This window comes from Microtus ochrogaster, chromosome 4, assembly GCF_000317375.1.
Source record: "Microtus ochrogaster isolate Prairie Vole_2 chromosome 4, MicOch1.0, whole genome shotgun sequence".
NCBI lineage: Eukaryota > Metazoa > Chordata > Mammalia > Rodentia > Cricetidae > Microtus > Microtus ochrogaster.
Genome location: NC_022011.1, coordinates 22,329,196 through 22,343,375, shown reverse-complemented (window position 1 = coordinate 22,343,375; position 14,180 = coordinate 22,329,196). Strand labels below are relative to the sequence as shown.

Genomic DNA, 14,180 nt, shown 5'->3' with positions numbered 1-14,180 from the left:
AAGAAGAAGAAGAAGAAGAAGAAGAAGAAGAAGAAGAAGAAGAAGAAGAAGAAGAAGAAGAAGAAGAAGAAGAAGAAGAAGAAGAAGAAAATTTAAAGACTGGACATCAGTAGCCACAGATTTAGGGAAAAGAAACTGACCTTAACATCTGGATAAAGGTGTTAAGTAACCATCAAAAATTATGTCTTAGGGTTTCTGTTGCTGTGATAGATACTATGACCAAAAGCAATTTGGGGAAGAAAGGTTTGTTTTTTGTCTTACAGCTTGTGATCTATCATCCAAAGAAGTCAGGGAAGGAACCTGGAAGGAGGAACTGATGTAGAGGCCATGGAGGAGCGCTGCTTGCTGGCTTAGTAAGCCTGCTTTCTTATATATCCAGGACCACCAGTCCAGTGGTGACGCCTCCTCCCCACAGTGAACTGAACCCTCTCCCATCAATCATAGGTCAAGAAATGCTACGCAGGATTTGCTCACCGACTGGTATGGTGGGGGCTATTTTCTCAATTGAGGTTTCTCCTTCCAAAATGACTCTAGCAAGTGTCAAGCTGACATAAAACCAGCCAGCACAGGTTATAAAGGAATTATAGGGAGAATGCCTGCAGAACAGCTGTGGGCTCCAAAAGGCTGGGAATTTATTTCCAGGTGTTCCAAAGGTGATTCAAAGCACAGCACTTTCTCGAAAATGTCTAAGTTTCCTGATGTGATAATAAAACAGACTTATGCTTGTCATAAGTCCTTGAGCATCTCTGAGCCAGGCCTACCACACCGATGCCACACCTCTGCCACACCTTGGTCAGTGTGCCGCCTTTGCACAGTGCACACCATTGGTTGTCTGCACACCTTTGGAAATGAGATGAAGATTGGTGCTGTCTGATTGCTTTTTCCTCTTGTAATCTTTGTGTAGTGGAACAATCGAGAAGACTTCATTACCAGTGACAAGCGTACCGGGAAGTTTGTTATTGGAATGAAGGCTCCATCTAACAGGCATATCATGGGACAGCTGTGTCTCCCTATGAGGAGCCGTTTTGCTCCCAATTAGCCTGGAAATTAGTTATGAAATTGGCTCAAGATTTTCCAGGACACATAGACAGCTCAGCTTCTTGGCAGAAACAGAGGCTGCCCCACCAGAAACTTTCCCTCTATGGTCTCTCTTTGGTCTTGGGGGGGGGGGGCAGATTTCAACAACTCCTAACTCTACCCCAACTAAAGTTTTGCACCTTCAAAGGCCAGGGAGGAAGTGTGATAGTTTGAAGATAAATGGCCCCTGTAGGTTAGTATATTTGAACATTTGGTCCCCTAATGGTGGAGATGTTTGGGAAGGTTATGGAATCTTTAGGAGGTGGAGCTGAGGTTTTATAACCTGATTCTACTTCCTGTTTTATTTTGCTTCTTGCTCCTGCCACCACGCTTATACTTCCCCACTGTGATGGAATTCTATATATCCCCTCTGGAATCATAAGCCATAAAACACAAAACCAAGACAAAACAAAACAAAACAAAACATAAAACCCTCTTTCTCTCTTAAGTTGCTTTTTCTAAGGGCACTGGACCACAGCCACAGAAACGGAACTAACACAGTCCACAACCCGCATCTCTTCCTATATTTAGACTCTATCTCTTGTCTAGCCTGGTGCCACATGGAACCTCAGTAAAGGGCCACACCCACCACCTGTACTGTGCTTCCAGAAATGCCATTTGACATGCACCTGCACATTCTGTAACTTCAGTAATAACATCCTCATGTGGGCAGAAAGTTGGACCAGCCTTTTGGAAAGGATGCTGCTGTCAGTTTGCTGCTGGCTGCTAGCTTCCTGTATGATCTTTGCCCAGCTGCCTTAGAACGGCCCCCACATGGTTTTGTTGGGTAGGGAAGGCAGTGTCTATGGCTAAGAAGGCAGATGAGGCGGCAAGCTGTTCTGGTGTCGTTTCAAGGGTTTGGTGTGGAAGGGTGGTCTTGTTGGCATCACAGTGCATGGAACTTTGTGCAGTGGCAACTGTGCTCTCCCTGGGTGCTTGGGAGAGTGATGGCTAACCACATGCAGCATTGAACTGCAGCCAGAGGGCTGAGAAACTCATTCTTTAATTTGCTCCCTTTTAATTAATTTAAGTTTAAATGGTCACATGTGGCAAGTAGCTGCTGTATTAACACAATCTAAGGATTATAGCTTCTAAGTTTCCTGCTATCTTACAGTTTTCTGAGGGGTGTCTGCGCTAATCTTCCACAAAGGATACCAAGACCTCAGGCTAAACTCATGCTTAAAGCAAGTTCTTAAAGGCATTTTTGCGGTGTTTGATGAGGGCAACGGAGAATGGGGGGAACAAAAGCTTCATTGGAAAGGATACTTTCTTTAGATTTTAACTTTAGTTATGTGTGTGTTTATGTGTGCATGGAGGTGAGTACACGTGGTTGCAGGTGCCTGCAGAGGTCAGAGGAAAGTGCTGGGTCCTCTAGAACTAGATATACGGGTGGTTGTGAATCTTCTGACACAGGTGCCAGGGACAGAACTCAGCTCTTTTACGAGACAGTGTGGAGCTCTTAGCCACTGGCCTGTTTCTCCAGCCCTAAATTCATCTCTTAAACAAGAACTGAGATATATCCTACCATGTGAGCGTACCCTCATCTACTCCATAGCACTTCAGGTGAGGTTTTTCTAATATAAAGCAGTTCTTCTTATTTAACCCCCAAAGTGAATGGTTATCAACAAGTCCACTTCGTTTTACATGCTTACTATGTGGTCTGAGCTGAACTTATTGACGTGGTGGCAAGGGACACACTATTTTTGTCTCCCCAGGTGTGTTCTAACTACTAGTAGGATGGTGAAGTGCTTTGGGGAAAAGCTGCAGGCGGTGCCTTCTTTTGCACATGCAGAATCCGTATGCAAGTTCTAAAAAGTCCAACTCTCAAGCTGGCTTTGTGTGATTGTAGAGAAGTGGTTCTCAACCTGTGGGTCATGATCCTTTGTGGGGGGGTGTCAAATGACCCCTTCACAGGGGTCACATATCAGATATTTATACTACAATTTATAACAGAAAAATCACAGTTATGACGTAGCAATGAAAATAAATTTATGGTTGGGGGTTACCACAACATGAGGAACTGTATTAAAGGGTCACAGCATTAGGAAGGTTAAGAACCCCGCTGTAGAGAGATGGTTTAACTAACAAGTGTACTGACTGCTCTTCCAGAGGATCCAAGTTCAATTCCCAGCACCTACTGAAAGCTTAGAACCACCTGTGACTCCAGTCCCAGGGGAATCTGACACGGTCTTCTGGCCTCGATAGATACCTGCCATACATGTGGTATACATACACACAAGCTGACAGACTACCCAGACACATAAACCAAAAGAACAAAATTAAAGCTGCCTTTGCTTAGCACAATTTTCCCCCTAATGTACTTGGCAGAGTACTTTTGGTCACATAAGGCCAGAGACACAGTGTGTGTTGGTGTACAGTGCACATGGAGAAGTCCCTTTGGAGGAAAGCCATGATAGGGCCAGGACGTAAGCATGAATTATTGAGAGCCCACTGCACCTCTTCAAAACAGATTCTAAAATATAGTCGGTCCCTAAATTGAAGTTGTCTTATTCAGTGTTTTTTTTTTCCCCCTTTTATAATGGTGCAAAAGCTGTGTGCATTCAGGAGAAACAGAACTGTGACTTGTGAGACAAAGATCCCAGCAACTCACATGATCACAAGAAGAGACAGCCGATGCTTTATAGTGCCCTGTATTGCCAGGCAACAGTGTTTGCTGGGTTTGGTGAATTACAAATTGTATTTTGAGACAGGCTTTCACTAAGTAGCCCAAGCTGGCCTCAACCTCCAGACCCTCTATTATCAGCTTCCCAGGTTATGGGATTGCAGATATGTGCCATCATTCCTGGCCCTTACATGAATATTTGACTTGTAATATTTCCAATTTGTGATAAACTTATGGGAGGTCCTTCCACTGTAAGTAAAAAACAAAATAAAACCCTGCATTTTCATTTCTTACTGCCTCACCTGTTTCAGTTTTGTTTCCTATCACTCACAACAGGATGAAATAATACACACTCAATTTTCCTTAATCTGCCTCCCCACCACCTCAAATTTAACTCCGAGAGAGAAGGAGCTATGCCCTGCTCCCATCCTGCTGCAGCCTCAGGTAGCTGGTGTGTATTTGTTGATTGAATACTGAAGTGAAGAACCATTCTAGCATGGCTAGAAGGAAGGTGATCCTTTCAGAAGGAGGGGGTGGGCAGGAAGAAAGAATAACAGTGATGCAGAAGATGACGGTGGAGGATGGGTGGGCACCCAGCGCTGGGAGATGACATCAGCATGTGGAAGGGGAGAGGAGCTCTGGCTGAAGTTCCAGGAGTCACTTCTAAAATGGATGTGATATCGGAGACATTTTGTGTTTCCAGAGAGGGAAGCCTTCTTTGCTGGTGAAGAGGCAGCGTGGGAAGTGGACTGGTCTCTTTACTGGAGTTATGGTCAGGTTAACAACTCACAAGGGTTAAGGGTAAACACATGCACACACACACACACACACACACAGAGGAGAGAGAGAGAGAGAGGAGAGAGAGAGAGAGAGAGAGAGAGAGAGAGAGAGAGAGAGAGAGAGAGAGACACCTGTGACTTCCACAGTTACACTTTTAAAGGGTTTTGCCCTTTAAAATGAGCTTGCTTCAGTGTTGTCTCCATAGAAGCCAAACGCTACACAAAGCACTGTAATGAGCTCTGTCATAAGGGCAGAGGATGCTGGCCTTAGAGGTGACGTCAGTGGGCAGTCACAGAAGAGGTGAGTCATCCTTCTGGTAAGGCCACTGGCTGTCCAACTGTATTTTCCTCCTGCTTTGTCATTCAGAAGACAGACAGGGATAAAGAGCAGAGCATGTTTCTTTGGATGTAATCCTTCATATTTGAAAGTAACATTTTGTTCCCCAAATAGATGGAGGGCAGCTACCAGGCTAATTAGTTTAGCTCCATGGAAAAGGGGGTATTTATAGCTTCATAAGCCCTGTCCTCCTCTGAACTTGTGTCAGGTTTAATGTAAGCTGGGCGAAATTGTGTCCCGCATAGCATCCTCCCCTCAACCAAAACAGCCCTAGTGCTGTGACTTGTGGTGGTTTAAGTGAGAATGTTACCCCATAGACTCATGGAGACAGAGAAGAACTTGGATTGGGTCCCAATGGACGGAATAGAAACAAGTTCGCTTGCTCTATATTGGTTACTTTTATCCTCACAATGACAAAATCTATCAAGGCATGGCAGTAGGAATGGCTCTAGCCACTATCATAGAAGCATCTCTTATGGCTCATTCACAGCCATGGCAGACCAGTGTGCAGAGTTTGATAGGGAACTTGGACTCATAGCCTGAGCTCCAAGAAGCCGGGTTTGACCAGCCGTCCACAATACTATAGTTAAAGAAGCCTAAATAATGGCAAAAAGCAGAAGGAGATTTATTAAATATAGCCACATTGGGATGATGGACAAAGAGATTCAGCAAATCCATCTTTAGGATTCTGAAGTGAGATTTAGGTTTAAACAGAGGGCCAGGGTTTTGCATATCTAACCATCCCCTGTCAAGAGGTGACCCCTACCCTCTCTTTCCATCACTGTCCCCTGCGAGGTACTCTAACAAGTGGTAAAGCTTTCCCAGTCTCCCCTGGGACTGGTTCAGGCATTATGTATTCTCTTCTCCCAGCATGAGATTCCTGAGGGAATTCCACTTTCCCAGAGGCCATTGTCTCAGTGGTTTGGGAGCAAAGATAAGACATTCTAGAGTTTCATACAAATAGCTCCACCCGTGTAAGGCAGGTCATAGGAAGGACAGGGATGGTACACTCCAGAGGAGTCCTGTGCCCAGTGACCTACTTATTCCAGCTGGTCCTACCTACCCCTCAGAGGTTCTACAGCCTCCCGCAGCAAAGGCCCCACCCCCAGCTGGAGAATTGATGTTTCCAGCACGGAAGCCAATCAGAGGATATTATGGACCCAAACGATTGCACAGCCCGATGCCTATCACCATTTTAGGAAGTTTTCTTCTCATTAAGGTGACTTTTAGAAGCAGAGGTGTGTGGGCATCAGTTGTCTTCTCTCTGCATGAGGCTGAAAGTGGAGACTGAGGACCACACGCTGAGAGGCAAGGCTGAGATGAAACCAGTGTGCTGAAGCAGGAAATGATCTCTGCATCTCCCCACTCTTGAAATCCAACTCTCTCTCAGGAGAGGCAAGTTCAAGGTGATGCCTGGATCTCAGTGGTACAGCCGGCTTAGAAGATGCTCCCAAGACAAGACATCAAAGGGGCTACTAACAAATGGGGTGTGCCAAGACCAACACCCAAGGCGGGCTACCTCTGTCCTTTCTTAGTGGCAAACTGATCATGCTTAGTAGGTTCCTGGGTTCACTTGCTCACCCAGATCGCTGTGTCTTCTCCCATACCTTCCTGCATTATTGCTGCATACCCATTTTCTGCCATTCGGGTCAAATATTGACACAAGGAAAGAATGTCCAAGGGAAAGCAATGCCCTGCCACGACTTGGCAATCTCACGTTATTCAACTCCATGCCCAGGGAACTGCCTTCCGGGTTCATTCCGAGTCCTGATAAAGACTCCACGCAGTTTGTCAGCTCCCCCTCTCTGCCTGGGGCCTCCATGTTGCTCCCTAGATGCTCATCTTTGACAGACTTCACTAGTTTCCCTGTATCTCACAGGAAACAGAATGGCTAGAGGAAAATGAATTTAGTCACTGCTTAGCTATAACCATGGAGAGAAGAGTTCTCAGTCTCCATCTTGCCTGAAGCAGCATTAAAATTTCATAGACATGATGAACTCAAAGCCAGGAGAAACACACAAGATGGCAGTTTAGCCCTGAGGTGAGTGGTAGAAATTTCTTCCCTTGAGCCTTAGGCTTCAGCCTTGTCGTCCCTCCCAGTGTGGGGCTCCTGAGACAGTTTTCAATCTTTGGGGTCTGTTGTTGGAGTTCGTGGTGCACTGTTCATCAGCCATGCCTCTTGTCCTGCCATTCTGCCTAGCCTGGTTTCAGCAACAATCCCTTACCCTCGTTGTGGTTTTCCACCCAAGGCCTCCTCACGCACAGGGTGGTTGCGATGGCTGAATCCTCCCAACACGGCCGCAGTCATCCTGAGTCTGAGTCAAGCCTTCCTTAGAATTTTCCACATCTGGACATTTGTTTGCATAGCTAGATGACAATTTATTATTTCACATGACGAAAGTAGGAGAGCATTGTTCTGCTATAAACTGGAGATTATTCGGACCGGGTTTCCATATATCACAGGGCTGGTCCTAGGATGAGCAGCCTGTCACCTTGGGCTATCAATACATATGAACGATGATTGTTTTATACGGTGAGAGGCAACATGGCATGCTTCAATCTTGCCACTGGCGCTTCTAAAAATTAATTAAATTTGTTTCCAGATCAATGTATATTGATCGCTCTCACTCCCCACCTTCCTACTGCTCTGGCCCACCCCTCCGATCTTTCTCTTACATTTATGACTCCTCCTTTTGGTTTGTGACCCACTGAAATTAGCCAGGATCATCTGTGTGATCTTGGATGTGGGGCTATCCACCGGCGCCTAGTGGGCTCAGCAGTGGGCGCACAACGAAAGGCAGTAAAGGCCGTTCTTCCTAAAACCTGTCAGTGACCTACCAGCTATTGGCAGTAGTGTGAAGAGTAAAGAGCAGTACTTTCCTTAACTGGTTGTTGTTAGGGCTAGTCTAATGTGGGCCCAGGGCAGGTAACTACAGTTGTGAGAAAAAAAAGTTACAAAAAACACAAAGAAACCTGCCCGAAATATCCTGTACTATCACAGCTTCCTTGGCCTCCATTTTTATGTCTGATAGAAACTAGTTGAGCCCAGAGTCTCTGGTACTCTCTCACCTAGTTACAAAACCCCTTTGTGGTACTTTAGGGATGTCCTCCATCCGCTCCTTCTGCTGGTACCTCATACCCCACAGACACGAAGCCACCGGCTATGATGAAGCTTAATGTCCAACCCCTGGATCATGGAAGCAGTCCACAAGATTCCTATGTGTCTTCATTAAGCTAGGCAGCCCCAGCCTCCATGGAAGGGCCAGAAGGGTTTACATCACTGATGCTCTCTCTCGTTCCTCCAGAATGATTGAGATCTCTGTGGTACACGCATTCCTCAGAAGCATCCTTCTGGTGACCTCAGGCCCTCTGGGATTTGTAATACATTTTTGTTTGTTTGTTTGTTTCCTTCATCTAGTTTACTGGAACCCAACATCCCTCTGTCAGGTCTGGCCTAAAAAATGGCCATCTTGGGCTGTGGTGTGTAGCTTAGAGGTACAGAGCTTGCTAAGCAGGTATAGGCCCCGGTTCTATCTCCAGCACTGAGGTGGGAGGAAAGAAAATCAACAGCAACCTGGCCTGTGACCACTGTCCAGAGTGGAACCTCAACAGATTAGGGGTGGCTCAACAGTGGCCTGTGATAGAGTGATGTGGAGGAATGAAGGCCAGAAAGAACTGCAGTGTTGGGTTGGGAGGACACTCCTGAAAGGAGAAAAAAAGAAAGGTGAAGTGGGTACCTTTCGGTGGGCCCTGCCAAGGTATGCCGCTAAATAAACACGCTGCTGTAGGAGCCAGCCATGCGAAGCTAAATAAAAACAGACCACCCAAAGAAAGTTTTTTTTTTTCCTTTTATCTGCATTTATTTCATGTTGAATTTATTCCCGTGCCATAAGTTTTTGTTTCTTCAGTTTCTTCTGGGATATCTTTTTCTTCTGTGCAACCTCCTCTTCTGGTTTTGGAACAATCTGTTCCTTTTCAGTGAGGATCATCTCGATGTGGCAGGGGGAGCTCATGTACGGGTTAATCCGGCCATGAGCTCTGTAAGTTCGTCGGCACATCTTAGGTGCTTTGTTCACCTGGATGTGCTCAATGACCAGAGAGTCCACATCTAAACCCTTCAGTTCAGCATTGCTCTCTGCATTTTTCAGCATGTGCAGCAAAAATTCTGCACTCTTTTTTGGCCACCGACCCTGTGTCCAGCCCCACTGTTTGGCCTGGGCGCACCTACCAACTCCACCATTGTACCGTCGGAATGGGACACACTGCTTCTTCAAAGTGACATCTTTCAGATACTTGGTGGCTTTTCGGATATGCATACCCTTGATGGCCTGGGCCGTTTCCCGGGTGTTCTTAAAGTGAACCCGAAGGTTTGATCCTCTCGATTTGCATGATTTTGTGGGGTTTTCTGGGTCAAGAGAGTAGCGAACCATCTTCACGAGTCACCTCTGGCAGCTAACAGGAAGAGCCAAAGAAAGTTCTTTACTTCCAACCATTATCACCTGCTAGAGTAGGACTCAGCCATTGATAAGTTTAATGGAGGCCCGAGTCTCAGTAGTTTACCCTGAAGCAATACCTGGTTGCAGGAAGGACCACAAACTGAGATTACCTGAGTACCAGCCAAGAACAGGCCATCCAAAGGAAATGCCTAACCACTGTAGATAGGATCACCCACCAGCACACACTCACCAGGGCACCCCTAGACAAATGTCAGCCAATCAAGGACCCTGAACCTCAGAAACTCCTCACCTCTGCCTTTACTACTATAAAAACGCAACTCTGAGTTTGGAGCTCTCCATTTATTCCAATACGTTGGACATGGGGAAGAGACCGAGTTTGCAAACCTGCATAAAATAAAGGCTCTCTGCTTTTACATACAGGACTTGGTCTCCTTGCTGGCTTTTGGGGGACTTTGTGGATTTGGGCATAACAGCCGCACATGCAACAGAGTTAGCACAAGAGGCTTATGGGAGGAGGGGGAGAGCAGAAGAGTGATAGGTAGACAAGAGGAAGGAACGAGGAAAAAGAGAGACGAGGTAGGAGCAAAAGACAAGAGAGGAAGGAAGAGCGCAGAGAAGAATAAGAGGCAAGAGACCAGAGGGGGAAAAGAGGCAAAGAGGGTGAGCTGTGCCTGCTGGGCACTTTTAAGGGGTGCACATGTCGCTTAGCTGGCGGTGGAAAGGCACCTGCCAACAGCTCTGGTGTCACTACTTTGGAAGCAGAGGCAGGCTGCTGCTCCAGGGTGTGTGTGGAGGGACTAACAGCTGACTTTTCTAGTGCTGTGGCCCTGGGCAGACGTCCCACCTATGAGCTGCATTTTCCTCATCTGGAAAATGGAGATGATGTTCAGGCTTCCCTTGATGGGCCGTTCGGGTGATTAAGTAAATTATGAATGGAATGCATTTAACCCTGGGTCTGGTATCAAGTTATATATAAAAGGAGAATCATGATAGCTTATATCAGGCCTTGGGATAGATTCTTAGCACAATAAATAAATAAATAACCTTATTCATGGTTATCAAGTCATACGTGGGTTTTTGTTTCACACAACGACTTGTTAACTCTGCAACCGTCACCATAATTGGATTAGCCCCAAGCTTGTTCTTCCTCCTTCTTCTTCAGTAGATAAGAGGAGGCAAACAGAGCAGATGTTAGACCCAGAGATCAAATAGCCCAGGGCAATTCTTTCTCATCGCTTCTGCCACAGAAGTAAGTAGGTAACTTTGCACATCAGTAGAAAAAATGCAGGCCATTATAACAGGACATAAGGATCAAGGCTAAACAAAACAGGTAGAGTCTAAAAAAGCAGTATTGGAGCTGTTGAGTTCGAGTTCCAAAGGAGCGCAAGCTAGCAGGTGGCTACAGGTAGGAAGGGGCTGGGAGAGGAAGGCGGAGCCAGATCATGCTAGCCTTTGTGACGGGTTACAGAATTTAGGGCTTTGGTGTCTGTTGCAGTGTAAGCCTCCTTGATGATCCCTCCATTATCCGCCTGCATCTTAGTTGCCATATTTGAGCAAACTGTGTTTATGTGGCAGCTGCTGCAATGAAGCTTTGTGTTTGGTGATTACTTGTCTTGCCGAACAGCTGTCTGTTCCTTGGTGAACCCTGTTTACCTAATTTGCTGAGGCTGGTATGCAGACAAATGGGCTCTGATATGATAAATGGGCCGTGAAAGGGGAAAGAGAAGGCGGACGGTGCTCATTTCCATTCCATCCTGGAATAAAGCATAAAAGGTCCCCAGCTGTGAAAACCCCAGCAGATTAGAAGCAGCCTGCTCGGGGATCATCCTGCCAGCCCGAGTGAGCGATTTGCAATTTCTATACTCGCCTTTCTCTCTGGGTGCACCAGCACTTTCTAAACATTTGCTGGAACTCGGGGAGGTAGAGAGGCTAGGATGCTGTTTTGCAATTAAAAAGTCATTTCAGAAGAACTGTTGTAATACTCTGTCACGGGTTGTACGACTCTGAGACTTCTCCAGGTCACATTGTTTACCTGAGCACTGGGCATCTTGGTGATTACCTGTCTACTGGTCCCTTGTCAATGTTCTGAAGGGGGGTTGAGAGGTTTAGTCAGATGTGTTAGATGCAGCTATAGCTCCCTAGGTATGAAAGTCTTGCTTTGGTATGCAAGGGGGACACTGAGGCAGGGTTTGGGGTAAGAGACTTATTAGCAGTCATGAAGACTGATAGTGTTTGGGTGATGGCCTTTAGGATTGTACATTTCTTTTCTCTTGATTTAAAAAATAAGAACGTTTAGCCTAGTTTTACTGAATGCAGAAGCACATACAACACACACACACACACACACACACACACACACACACACACACACACACGAGCAAAGGATGCAAAGAAACAGAGTTCTTAAATCCAGTCCTAGAATCCAAGTTTGTCTGGAAAAATCAGAATTTTTCAATGCAGCCCAGGCCCACTTGCCTAGGAATGGTGCAGCCTACAATGGACTGAGCCCTTCCACGTCAGTCAAGACAATCCCAGCCTCCACCCCTCCCCCCCGACATGGCCACAGCTGGTGGCACTGTATAGGAGAGGCTGTAGAAAATTGGAGGTGGGGGGCATGGCTGGTGGAGGTGAGCCACTGGGGAAGGGCCTCTGAGCTTCCTGATCATCTAAGGTGTGATGGCCTCTGCAGGAAGCTTCTGCCATCACAAGCAGGTCTCCAGCTGTCACTGTCTTCCCCGTCATAATGCACTTTCAATTGTGAGACAAAATAAGGCTTCCATAATGTGGAATTCTCTCGGGTATGTCATCACAGCAAAGAGGAAGTTAACAGGACAATGTCGCCGCTGTCATCTGTTTCCGTCATCTGTCCTCTTCTCTGCTTTTTCTGGAACTAGAGGAATTCAGTTCCCTATGGTGGAAGGTCACCATTTTCTTGCTGGCTGTTGGCAAGAGTCCCTATTAGCAACTAACTACAGGCATCCCAGTCACTATATGACTTTTTGTTTTCGTTAAGGCAGCAGGACCATAGCTCTGACCTTTGGTCTACTCACAAAGGCCCTGTGACTAGGTCAGACACACCTTGAATAATGTTCCTCTTGATTAAAGTCTTTCAACCAATAAGCTAACATCCTATGTTCAAGAGAGAAGATTAGGAAGTCATAGGTGCATAGTACTGAAGTACAGGAATCTTTAGTCCCTACCCACTCTGGACCCCACAAGTAAACCCTTCTCATAGTTCAGAAGTCTCATTCCATTATAACATCAGCGCAAGTTCAAGATTCAGAGTCCGAGATCTCTTACCCAGATTGTATTCATCATACCACCTGCTTCTTCCTTGGTTTGGTCCACACTTAAGGGCAAGGTTTCACACAGTTGTATGCAGACTGGAGCAGGACTCTTGGCACTATCAGCATGCATATCATCAGAGCATGAAGGTAGTTATGACTTCATAAGTGAATAAGAAGTTGTTTTTGCCTGTGGCACTCATATCTTGGAACATTTGGCCATTTATAATACACGCTGACAGCTAAACATTCAATTCGCATCTTTAATGTGATTGGATTTCTGGCTTCCCGCTTTGCCAAGCCATTCCTGGAAGAATTAATGTTACAACAGGAGGGGTTCCCTGTGGATGCCTTGGGAATGAGGGAACTAATAGCATTGCACCTGTCCAAAGTGTGATGAAGGGGCCTGCTGCAGCCTGACAGGAGCTCCTGTCTGCTTCTAAGCAGGTGAGGGAAGACCCTGAATTTGCAGGTGTTTGGGAATGGTGACTGGAGCTGTAGCTGTAGCTGTCCTGTCTCTCCCGTCCCTGTACACCCACCTCACGTAGAGGGTGGTACACTGCAGTTGCTTTTTCTCTGGTTTTCTAGGGATGCCTCTTTTCTCTCTGAGGCAGGATTTCACGGGAAAGGTGGGGAAGCCTTTAGGACTATTTGCATTTTTTTCTCTTATGTTTGAATCTCTGATTCCAGTTAAAGGTCATTCGCCTTAGGGAGAGAAGCCTATTTCACACTCTCTTGAAACTGGGCAAATAGTCTTTGATCATATTAATAGAGTTATAGATTACATTTAAAGAAGGAACAACCTTGCTGCTTCCTAATTCTTTACTGCATTGTATGGACTTCTAACATTCTATTAAATAGTCTGGAACATCATTATAAGTTTAGCTGATTTTCAGTACTAGGTCTGTAATCATATATATATATATATATGTATATATATATACATATATATATAAATTCACATATTAAGATTAAGATTTTTCAGATAAAGCAATATTACAGATCTTTCTAGGGAACCCAAAGGGTCAGGGATTATTAAAGTACAAAACAGAAATAACTCTAAGTACTATCACGTAGAAATGATTACTCTGTATTTTCCTATATTTTTTTGAATAGCTCTTCTCATGAATACATCTCACATGTGACCTTTGAGTTGAATCTAGGCAAAGGTGGTAATGAATTTGGCTCAACAAAAAATATTACACTCATTATAACATGTATTTATGAGTATTGCTGTGTGTGTGTTTTCTTATGCCCGTGCTTACACATATATGTGGAGGTCAGAGGACAACTTATCTATCATGTCCAGGACTGATCTCAAGTCATCAGGCTGGCAAGCGAGAACCTTTACCTGCTAAGCCACCTCTCCTACCTGAATTATGTGATCAAATTACAAATACGTGCGTGCACATGTGTGTGCGTGGGTTGCATGTGTGTGTGTGTATGTGAAATATATTAATTCTTAAGCCTGAACTTTGTAGTTGACCACACTGGTGGTGTCAAATGTTGGGACACCCTGACAGTGGCTTCCCCGGTGCCTTGACCTGGATCACCTTCCTTCATCTTTAAAGCCAGGCACGTATCTCTGTATACCTTTGTTTCATGGTCTTAGCAACTTCCGAC

At 45.6% G+C, this 14,180-nt stretch overlaps 1 pseudogene; it reads right to left on the bottom strand.

Moving 5' to 3' along the window:
• Positions 1-8,650: 8,650 nt before the first annotated feature.
• LOC101980197 lies at positions 8,651-9,277 on the bottom strand (annotated as a pseudogene).
• Between the last annotated feature and the right edge of the window lie 4,903 nt (positions 9,278-14,180).